General features: G+C 43.4%; 1 long non-coding RNA gene across 1 annotated transcript; it reads right to left on the bottom strand.

The window, feature by feature from the left end:
* Positions 1 to 6,879: 6,879 nt before the first annotated feature.
* Positions 6,880 to 9,131, bottom strand: LOC145392809 (uncharacterized). Its single transcript, XR_013896070.1, has 2 exons — positions 8,980 to 9,131; positions 6,880 to 8,438 (listed from the first exon to the last, which is right to left on the bottom strand). It is a non-coding gene; the product is annotated as an uncharacterized LOC145392809 (long non-coding RNA).

The raw sequence follows: 9,131 nt of genomic DNA on the forward strand, positions 1-9,131 counted from the left end.
GGAAGAATTCGAGTTGGAGAGTTGAGAGCATTTAGTATGGATGAAATTATTTTTAGTAGAGCGAAGAACAGACTTAGCACGATTCCGGTGTGTGGGTGAGGTGGTGTGTGGTATGTAAAGGAGGTCTGTATGCGAGTAAGATGATGTGCGGCAGGTGTGCTGACGATGTTCAGTATGTGCGTGAGGTGGTGTGAGTCTTACCACGTGGAGGAATGGGATAAGCACCAAATGGGAGAGAAATAAGTATATGGTGGGAGTACAATCATGCTTGAAATAGGTCCTTTGGGCATACCTCCTTGGGAAGAATGGCCCCAAGCGGGAAACTATGTCAAATGGGGAAAAACGGATATCTTCTCCCAGGTCAGTGAGTACGTTGTGTGAGCGTAAACAAAGTGCTTGAAGCGCTCCCATTATTTCTACGCTTTATAAAACTTAAGTTGCTTATAAAACTGCTGGTTTGTATATTCATCTTCACTCATACGGCTACCAAATACTTTACAACCGAGCCAGAGAATACCTTAACGTGAAAAGAATATGGAAAATTTAAATTACTTCTGATAACAATAAACTGCTACGTACAGACTTGCTTATTTTGGATATTTGTTAAGCTTCTTCATAAAAACGGCTCTTGGCTTGGCTGCCCTGCCTGACACCCGGCACTTAGCCAACACTTACGTCATCACTTTTCAGGGTCCAGGCGAGTGATGTGATAGCAGAGTCGGGAAGTTTTCATACGACCGAACAGGGCCACTCCCGTAAGTTTAGTACTGTCGTGGCTGTATGAGATTCGAGCCTAAATTATGAGGTAGGAATGAGTCTCCTTGGTTACTAGTTCAGTCTACCTGTGTCCTTTCCTTTGATTGAAAACTGTATCACTTTATTTTTGCCTCCATCTCAACCCTTCCCCCAGTCTTGGTGAAAATGGATAAAAATTCCTAAGTTTATTTTGCTAGGTAGACGTTCCCTCAGTCCCAATAGTCCCCCTAGGCTCTCTTCCCCTCCCCATACACCTACACCTACACACACGCCCCCACACCCTCCCCTCCCTCCCCGACACACGCGCTCGCTAAGCTGTCGTTTCGTTTAGCTGCCTGGGAGGATTTTCAAGGCCTTGAGAGGACTGATGCTTGAGGTGGGAGCCAAGGTGTGACGGAAGACCATATTCTCGTTGGCTCCGTTGCTTCCATAACACCTCTTCTTTACCGATCTATTCTACGCGTATCGTATCCTCATACCACTAATTCACCGTCGATATTCTGAAAGATATAAATAAGCAAGGGAATATTCACAAGTAGTACGCAAAGTTAAATCGCTCATGGAGAGATGCAACGAACCTTCCTGTGCCAATGAGAATACGAGTCAAGGGCGGACATCCAAATGGCTCCCGGCCCAATACAAGCATATGCCAGACATCACGTAGCACAAGGTGGTGATAGGGAGTGGGCATACCTTCCTTCACGTGTTGAGAGACATGACAGGTGTGGTATGTGGCACATGGGGTTATACTTTTGGTGGGAATATGGATGACGATGATGGTTGATGGATGATGGTGATGGTTGGTGATGATTGATGGATGGTGATGATGATGGATGGTGATAATGATGATGTTGGACAAGTGTGTGTGTGTGTGTGTGTGTGTGTGTGTGTGTGTGTGTGTGTGTGTGTGTGTGTGTGTGTGTGTGTGTGTGTGTGTGTGTGTGTGTGTGTGACAGAACTTTAGAAAACCCTTAAATCTAGATCGAAAACAATAAGAAAGTTATCGGGTAATTAACAGTGACAGCAATTTTCAAAGAAGCAAGTATTTTAGAAGTATATATGTCCTCACTTGATCCCTTCAATCCGATGGCTTTTTTTTTTTTTTGGATTTGGCGTCTGCGTTAGTCACATTAGGTGGTGGCGATCATCATCCACTCACATGATGGAGTGTTGCCAACTTCTCCCTTCAACTCTATCATTCTTTTTCCTTGTCTGCCCTCCTCTCTTTCTATTTCTCCCATCGTTACTGTCACTTTTTGTTTTTCTTTCCTTTTCAGGTGGCTTTGCAATGAGTGACAAGCCTAATGGTTTCCTGTAAGCCAAGAAACATTTACAAAGCTGGGTGGCAACCATAGAGCCAACCCATACGTGTTCCCTTCGTGTCAGTAAGTACTTAGGGTTGGCGGAGGGTTAATGACCCTCCCCGTAAAACAACTAACTCAAAGACAAACCGCCGCCCCTAGTGGGATTGTGGCGCCCAGCTATAGATAAATAGATAGATAGATAGATAGATAGATAGATAGTTATTCACCTTAGGAAATATCTCCGATACTGAATAGGATGAAGGTTGTCTCTTAATCCTGGAGTACGAAACGTCTCTTCTAAGCTGAACAACAACGTCACAATGAACACAGGGATTTTAACCAGCAACTTAAAACAACACGAACAATAACAATGAACAGATTCGTCTAGTCTAACGCAGGGGTTTCTTCCAGGACAGTGTCGTTTTCCTTCAGGAGTTGGGCCTTCCACTTCTTCAGGCGCTGATAAAGGGATATGGCTTTTACGGCTGATATGAGGCATCCAGCAGACGCAACAATGAGCGTCAGGAGGCTCACAGGAAAGGGCATGTGGGAAGATCAGCCTCAGTGACCTCGTATAATCGCTGGGCATAATAATAATAATAATAATAATAAAAGCTTCATATACTCCTCCAGCATGCGGGTGCCAGTTTAGCGTGATTGTACTGTCGCCATTCAACATTCTTCCTTTTGCGAGTTCATGCAGTTTTCCTCTTCCATTCTCTTGCAGCTTCGCCTCTTATGTTTGTTTTCTCTCTCTCAGCTCGTTTTCTTTTCTGACTGAATGGGTAACTTGAGTAAGCACAGTTCTTTGCCCCATGTACAGTACAGTATGTCAATGTATCACTTTGCTCTCCTGTATGGTCTTCAGCGACATCTTCCCAGTGTTGAAACTTGTACTGCATGGTAAGTCAAGAATCTATAATAAAATAAAACTTACAATCATGCATGTAGTAGCAAATCTCGTTCCTTCCTAGTATTATTTTCTCTTGGGTTGACCAGTGTTAGCAGAGTCTTATATGAACGAATAGCCTACATAATTTTCAGGGCACCGGAGCATCATAAAACTCTATCAACCCTTCCTTGGCTCATGACCGACATACCCACAAATTTCTGTTTAAATCCATCGATAAGTTTCTGAGATTTCTTGCGGACTAACAAGGATAAAACAGTTCTGAACGGGGGATCGAACTCAGATCATCACCAGAATTTAATCACATCTTCCTTGGCCCATGACACACATATCCACAAAGTTGCACTGAAATCCATGAATAACTTTTGGAGTTATCTTGTGAACAGACAGACGGGGGTAATGGCAGTGATGAAAATATAAAGAATAACTACAATAACATACTTTCCCGCAGATAATACTATTCCTGCTCTTAGTACAGGACTCTTAGCACTCTTTCGCGTTACCCAGAAGAGTTGTATTTCTCTTTTGGGATGAACACTGGAATTTTGCCCTTTCCTATAACCATGGGATCAAGAGATTTCCTTTTGCCGTTCGATATTTTCCACACTGTCCTGGATTTTCTTATTTGCTGTGAATACTGGACAAATTTCTACTAAAAACCAGGGAGTTGGTGGAGGGAGTAGCGAGGGAGGCGAGGGAGAGAATAGGACGATGTTAAGTGGCGTTAGGTTTGATCTGATTGGGTTAGGTTAGGCTTGGTTTGATTAGGCTGTTAGATTTGGCTTGGTCAGACTAGATTTGATATGGTTTGGATTGTTTTGAATGGATTAGGTTAGGTCATGTTAGGTTAGGTTAGATTGGGTTAGGATAAATGAGGCTTAGTTTAGGATAGGTTAGGATAAGAATAAGTAATCTCGAAGACGGGCAACTTATGATAAAAGTGAAACTCAAAATTTCATTTATCACTAAAAAAAAAAAAGAAAATCACGGCTCTCTACAAAATTGATGGTAGTGGAGTGGTAGGTGGTGGCGAACATCATCCACTCACTTGATGTATTGCTGCCTACTTCCTCCTTCTTCACCTTTATCATTCTTTTTATTTCTACCCTCCTTTCTTCTTATGTCCCCTACCTTTTCTGTCACTTTTTATTACTCTTCTCTCCTTTTCAGTTGGCTTTACAATGAGTGGCAAGTTCAATGGTTTCCTTTAAGCCAGGAAACCATATACAACGGTGGGTGGTAACTATATATAACCAACCCCTCCGTGTTCCCTACGTGTCAACAAGTGGGTTGGCAGGGGGTTAGCGCCCCTCCCCGTAAAACAACTAACTCAAAGACAAACGGACACCTCTGATGGGAGTGTGGCGTCTGGCTGTAGATTGCAGATAGACAGAGAAGTACAAACTGATCTACTGCTTTACATACCTTGTGTCTCTCCTCTTTGAAAACCTGCTCAGTCGTGTCTGTAGATATGCTAACACGATATAGTACGCAGAAATAAGGACCACGGCTGTCGTTTCAATCCAGCATCTTTCACGCTGGGTCACACACATACGCTCGATGCCCTTTCTTGCGATATTTTATCTGGGCTGGAGTATTGTTTGTTGTCCGAGTTAGTTTTCCGAGTGTTCGATCAGTTCGGCTCACTGAAACTCGACCAGAAATCGCGGTAGCAAACATCACTGTGAGGAATGCACGTATCCCTTACCATTATCAGTAAATACTTGAAATTCCAGAGAGAGAGAGAGAGAGAGAGACTTCGGTACCATTTAAATCTCAGACAATGTACTACCATCAATTTCCTACTGGCTGTGGCAATGGAAGGTATAACGTGAAGTATTTTTATGCCTGTAACATCAATACAAAGACCACAACAAGAGAGTATGAGCAGGAAGGATACTCTCTGATGTTCGAGAAAGGAAGAAGAAATGTGGAAGGGAGAAAAACAACGCTGACAGGGGACTGGATTCTCTCTGGCGCTTTGGGCGGAATGCGAAAGACAGTATGGAAGGCAGAAAAAGGCACAGGTAGGGGATTGGATACTCACTGATGTCTGGAGAGGAATGAAAAATGTATAAGGCAGGACACAGTGCCTGTAGAGGATTGAACACTCTTTGGAGTTCGATAAGGAAAGAGAACTGTGGAAGGCGGGATCCAACGCTGGTAGGGGATTGGATACTTTCTCATGCTCGGGGAGGAGTGAGACAATTAACATGGAAGGCAGGACGTAGAGCTGGCTTGGGAATGCAGACGAACTTTTGCATGTGAGTGTACCCTCTGAACTGAGTGAAAGAGGGGCATGTGTGAGTCATGAAAGACGCTGGGAACTAAAAATTGTTGGAGAGTTCCCGGGCACACCGCCAAAGGAACGTAATCACTAACCTTCTTTGCCTTAACTGTTTTTACTCTTATTTTTACTCTTGCTATCTCCAGGCGACTTCATTCGAGTTAGGGGGAGATTTTAGAAGCGCGAGGGGTTAGTCTGAGCCCTCACTAACCCCTTCTCTACCAAGGGGGCTTTCCCGAGTTGGTAAAATCGTCTGGTAGCGGCAAGGATATACTAAAAGAAAACATTACACGTCTTTCTAGTTGATGAATTCACACCAATGAAATATTGCTTACTTCATTATCGCCATGTTCAGACGATTTATTTATTTATTCATTTATTCATTTGGAAGGGTGTTTGGATCTGATTGCGTTTAGATATATCCTTTATTACCATTACCTAACATGGGTCCATCCTTACTTCAATAAAGTCCTCTGGCAGTTGAAAAAAATGGCCTTCCTCTGATTGACAAGATTAAAATGTGGATGAGATTTCCTGTTTACCTTTGTGTCTTTAATTATACAGCTCTACAGGTGTCTGGCTCCTCATGACTAAAGCAGAGTGATTAATTAAATAGAAAAATATGTAACCAAAGAAATGGAGACTTGTTTATTGTAGAGAGAAAAAAAAAAAGGGAAATAAGATAAATACTTACCAAATCCACCCACCAGCCACCCTTCCATCCCCCTTCGTCTCTGTCTCTGTCTCTGTCTGTCTGTCTGTCTGTCTCTCTTGCTTGACTCTCTCTCATCTGTACCTCCGCTTCTCGCCTTAAGTGAATCATGAAACTTCCGGTAGATTCAGAGGCAAATATGTGGCTAAAATGTGTACGTAATTTTTTTGAAGTAACTCTGACTGAGGGCTGGCAGCTCCACCACGCCAATGCTCCACTCCACTCATTGTATCTCATCCATAATTTTTTTTTGGCTAAACACAGGATCACACATGTCCAGCAGGCTCCTTACACTCATGACATGTATCCCTGCTACTTTTGGCTACCTTCTAAACTGGAAATGCGGCTGGAGGGTTCGAGAGTTGAGGACACAAATGAGTTAAAGACAAATGCGTCAAAGATCCTACCAATCCCCCAAAAACTGACCTTAGAAAATGTCTCCAGCAGTGAAAGGATCGCTGGGCTAAGTGTGTTGAGTCCTAAGGGGAATGCTTTGAAGGGGATTAAAGTATAAGTAAGCTTGTTTTTTTCTTTTCATCAGCTAAAGGTCGGATACTTTTCAAATCAGACCTCGTATTGTCATGAGCAAAAATTCACCGTCAGTTCCTTGCCAAAATTGTGTCCTGTCTTCCATTTTTCCAAGTCTTCCCAGAAAGTCAAAGAGTATATTTACTTTCCATACTTTTGCTGTGTGATTCATAGTGATATCACATGAAAAAAGCTTTTCATGTAACATCCTTCGTTGCCACAGCCGTCAGGGAAGTCTTGGCGAAGTTTTGATCATGAAAGTTTAAGTGTGACCTCATAAGAAAAGCCTAACTTGTCTTGGCAAAAAACTCTTCATCTTAGCTGTAACCCCTAGACAGCTATTAATGTATCTAGTTTCTATAGGGGTGAGTAATACAAAAACTGTATTTTTGCTTTATATCACACATCAACATTCCGAGCGCCACGTGCCACCACCACGGAGGGACAAATGCTCCGCCTATTGGCTTAGGTGGCACTAAGGAAACCAATAGCGAGGCGCCATTTGTCCCGCTAGGCCAGGGAGTGTTCTGATTGGCCAGGTGGCAGCAAGATAAGAGCCCGGCCCCTCAGAAGACTGACTGGCTGAGCTGGCGGACGTGGAAGGGCGACAGGGCATAGCAGGCCACTCTAGCCACAAGTCTAGCCTTAGGTACTTACATTGTGCTTAGAAGAGCTGCTTGAAAGATGGAAGGTAGCCCATCACAGTTATAATAAACGTTGAGAATGTAATATGCAAATTTATAGGCCTTAATCATTGAGCTAGATCATGTAATTTTAGTAACTTCAAGGTGGATTTATTGTATGTGCCTGGAAAAGCTGAATCTCACTGTCTGTCATCCATCTTCCTCTCGGGACTTGGCTGTTAAACCACTCAAAAGAAATGTAATGACGACAACAGTATTCACTAATCAAGCACGTATAGTATAACACTGTTTAACGAACGGTTGTTACTTATGCAGTTTTACTTTGAAGTGATTGTCTAAGCAGCGTTTGGTGACCGAGTGTACCGCTGATCCATCGTACACATCCAGATAGAGCATTCACTGTCCCTACTGGCTTGTTCGTGACCTGCTAAACCCACAAGCAAGACAGGAATTAAAGGAAGCAAAACTCCAGTTTGCCATCAAGTCGTGATGAATCTTGGACACTTCTCTCTGGGTCCAAAGGCCTCTCTCTTGAAGACTGGGCTCAGCGAGATTATATTCTGCAGTCAACACAGCATCATCAAAGAACTCAAACAACATTCCCATCACACTGTCGTCTTCCTCCTGAGGTCGCTTCCGGGGACACTGGTGCTTCGGGCCTGTTCGAAGCCTTGGGGACTGTTCGAATCCTCGGGTGAATCTCTTGAATGGACGACACTTCTGGTTTTGGCTGTAAATTCCCCACATGTTTTCGCTGTGCTAAGTCTGTTTCTGATTTTAAGTCACCACATGATTTCTCTTTATAGTACATGTGTCCAATTCTCACCATGATTTCCTTAGATTCCTGATTCGAATTCTGTTCTTACTGACGATTCATTTTATTCCCAGTTTATGCACGGCCGGAATTATTAAGCCTTCGATGCTAAAAACACATTTGCCAATCAAGCGTGTCAGCTGGTTGGAAGCTTTTGATGTTGATAAACTTATGAGTCGTGAGTCAGCCACTTGGGAATTAAACTTTCGATGCTGACAACATACTTTAGCCAGCCTCCCACATCAGCAGCCACTGTGTCAGCCCGGGGGACATCAGGAGTCAGTAAGCTGGGCCTGTAGCGGTGGATGGGTTGCGGTGGTGAGGGCGGGACTGGGTGATGAAGGCGGGACACGAGGACCACCGGGGACTGTACGACGGACGAGTGGCGACCAGTGACCCGTCCATGACCCGCTCTGCGTCTGGTCACCTCCTTGTTTGTCTGTCTGTGTAGGCCAGGTGAGCAGTGACCTCTAACCTGGCATGCTGTAAAAAAAGAAGGCTTAAATCAATGCCTGTCAGCTACACGAGCTTTCAGGCAGATACCCAGATTTTGCTAACCCACCCTTCTCCCAAACTAAAACCAACAACCGTCGAATGTACAGTCCAGGTCCCTAGTTCACTTATATTTCCAAATGGGCTAGAGTAAAAAAAAAAAAAAACCTTTCCTAAAAATCATATGACAAGTCCAGGAATCGAACTCAGGCTATAAAAAAATAAGGCTTTTGGTGAGGTATCAAGAAGGTGGTGAAAGTAGCATTTTCTTTAGGTAGCAAGGTTAGATTTGTTTTTCCCCAGTTATTGCCAAGTTTTAGCAATTTTAGCTTATATCTTACTGAGTTTTTTTTAATTTAGGGGGCTTAGTGACTTTCTAACACTTTTCCAGAGCAAGTGTGTGGACTTCTGTAAGCTGGGTGACTAATCTGTAATCAGGTATCTCAGTTTTGACTATGTAATGCTGCAAAACATGATATATCACATCTTATAAACACCTCGAACAAGATTATTGGAAGAACCTAATACTTACTGATTGATGCGTGAATGTTACCTGTGTGTGCGTGTGTGTCAGTGTATGTGTGTGCGTGTGTGTCAGTGTATGTGTGTGCGTGTGTGTCAGTGTATGTGTGTGTGTGTGTGTGTGTGTACAGGTCCAGCTCCTGTATCCCCGGTGGTCTGGTC

This window comes from Coenobita brevimanus, chromosome 23 (assembly GCF_032717465.1).
Source record: "Coenobita brevimanus isolate Jiangsu-jjx chromosome 23, ASM3271746v2, whole genome shotgun sequence".
NCBI classification, from domain to species: Eukaryota; Metazoa; Arthropoda; class Malacostraca; order Decapoda; family Coenobitidae; genus Coenobita; species Coenobita brevimanus.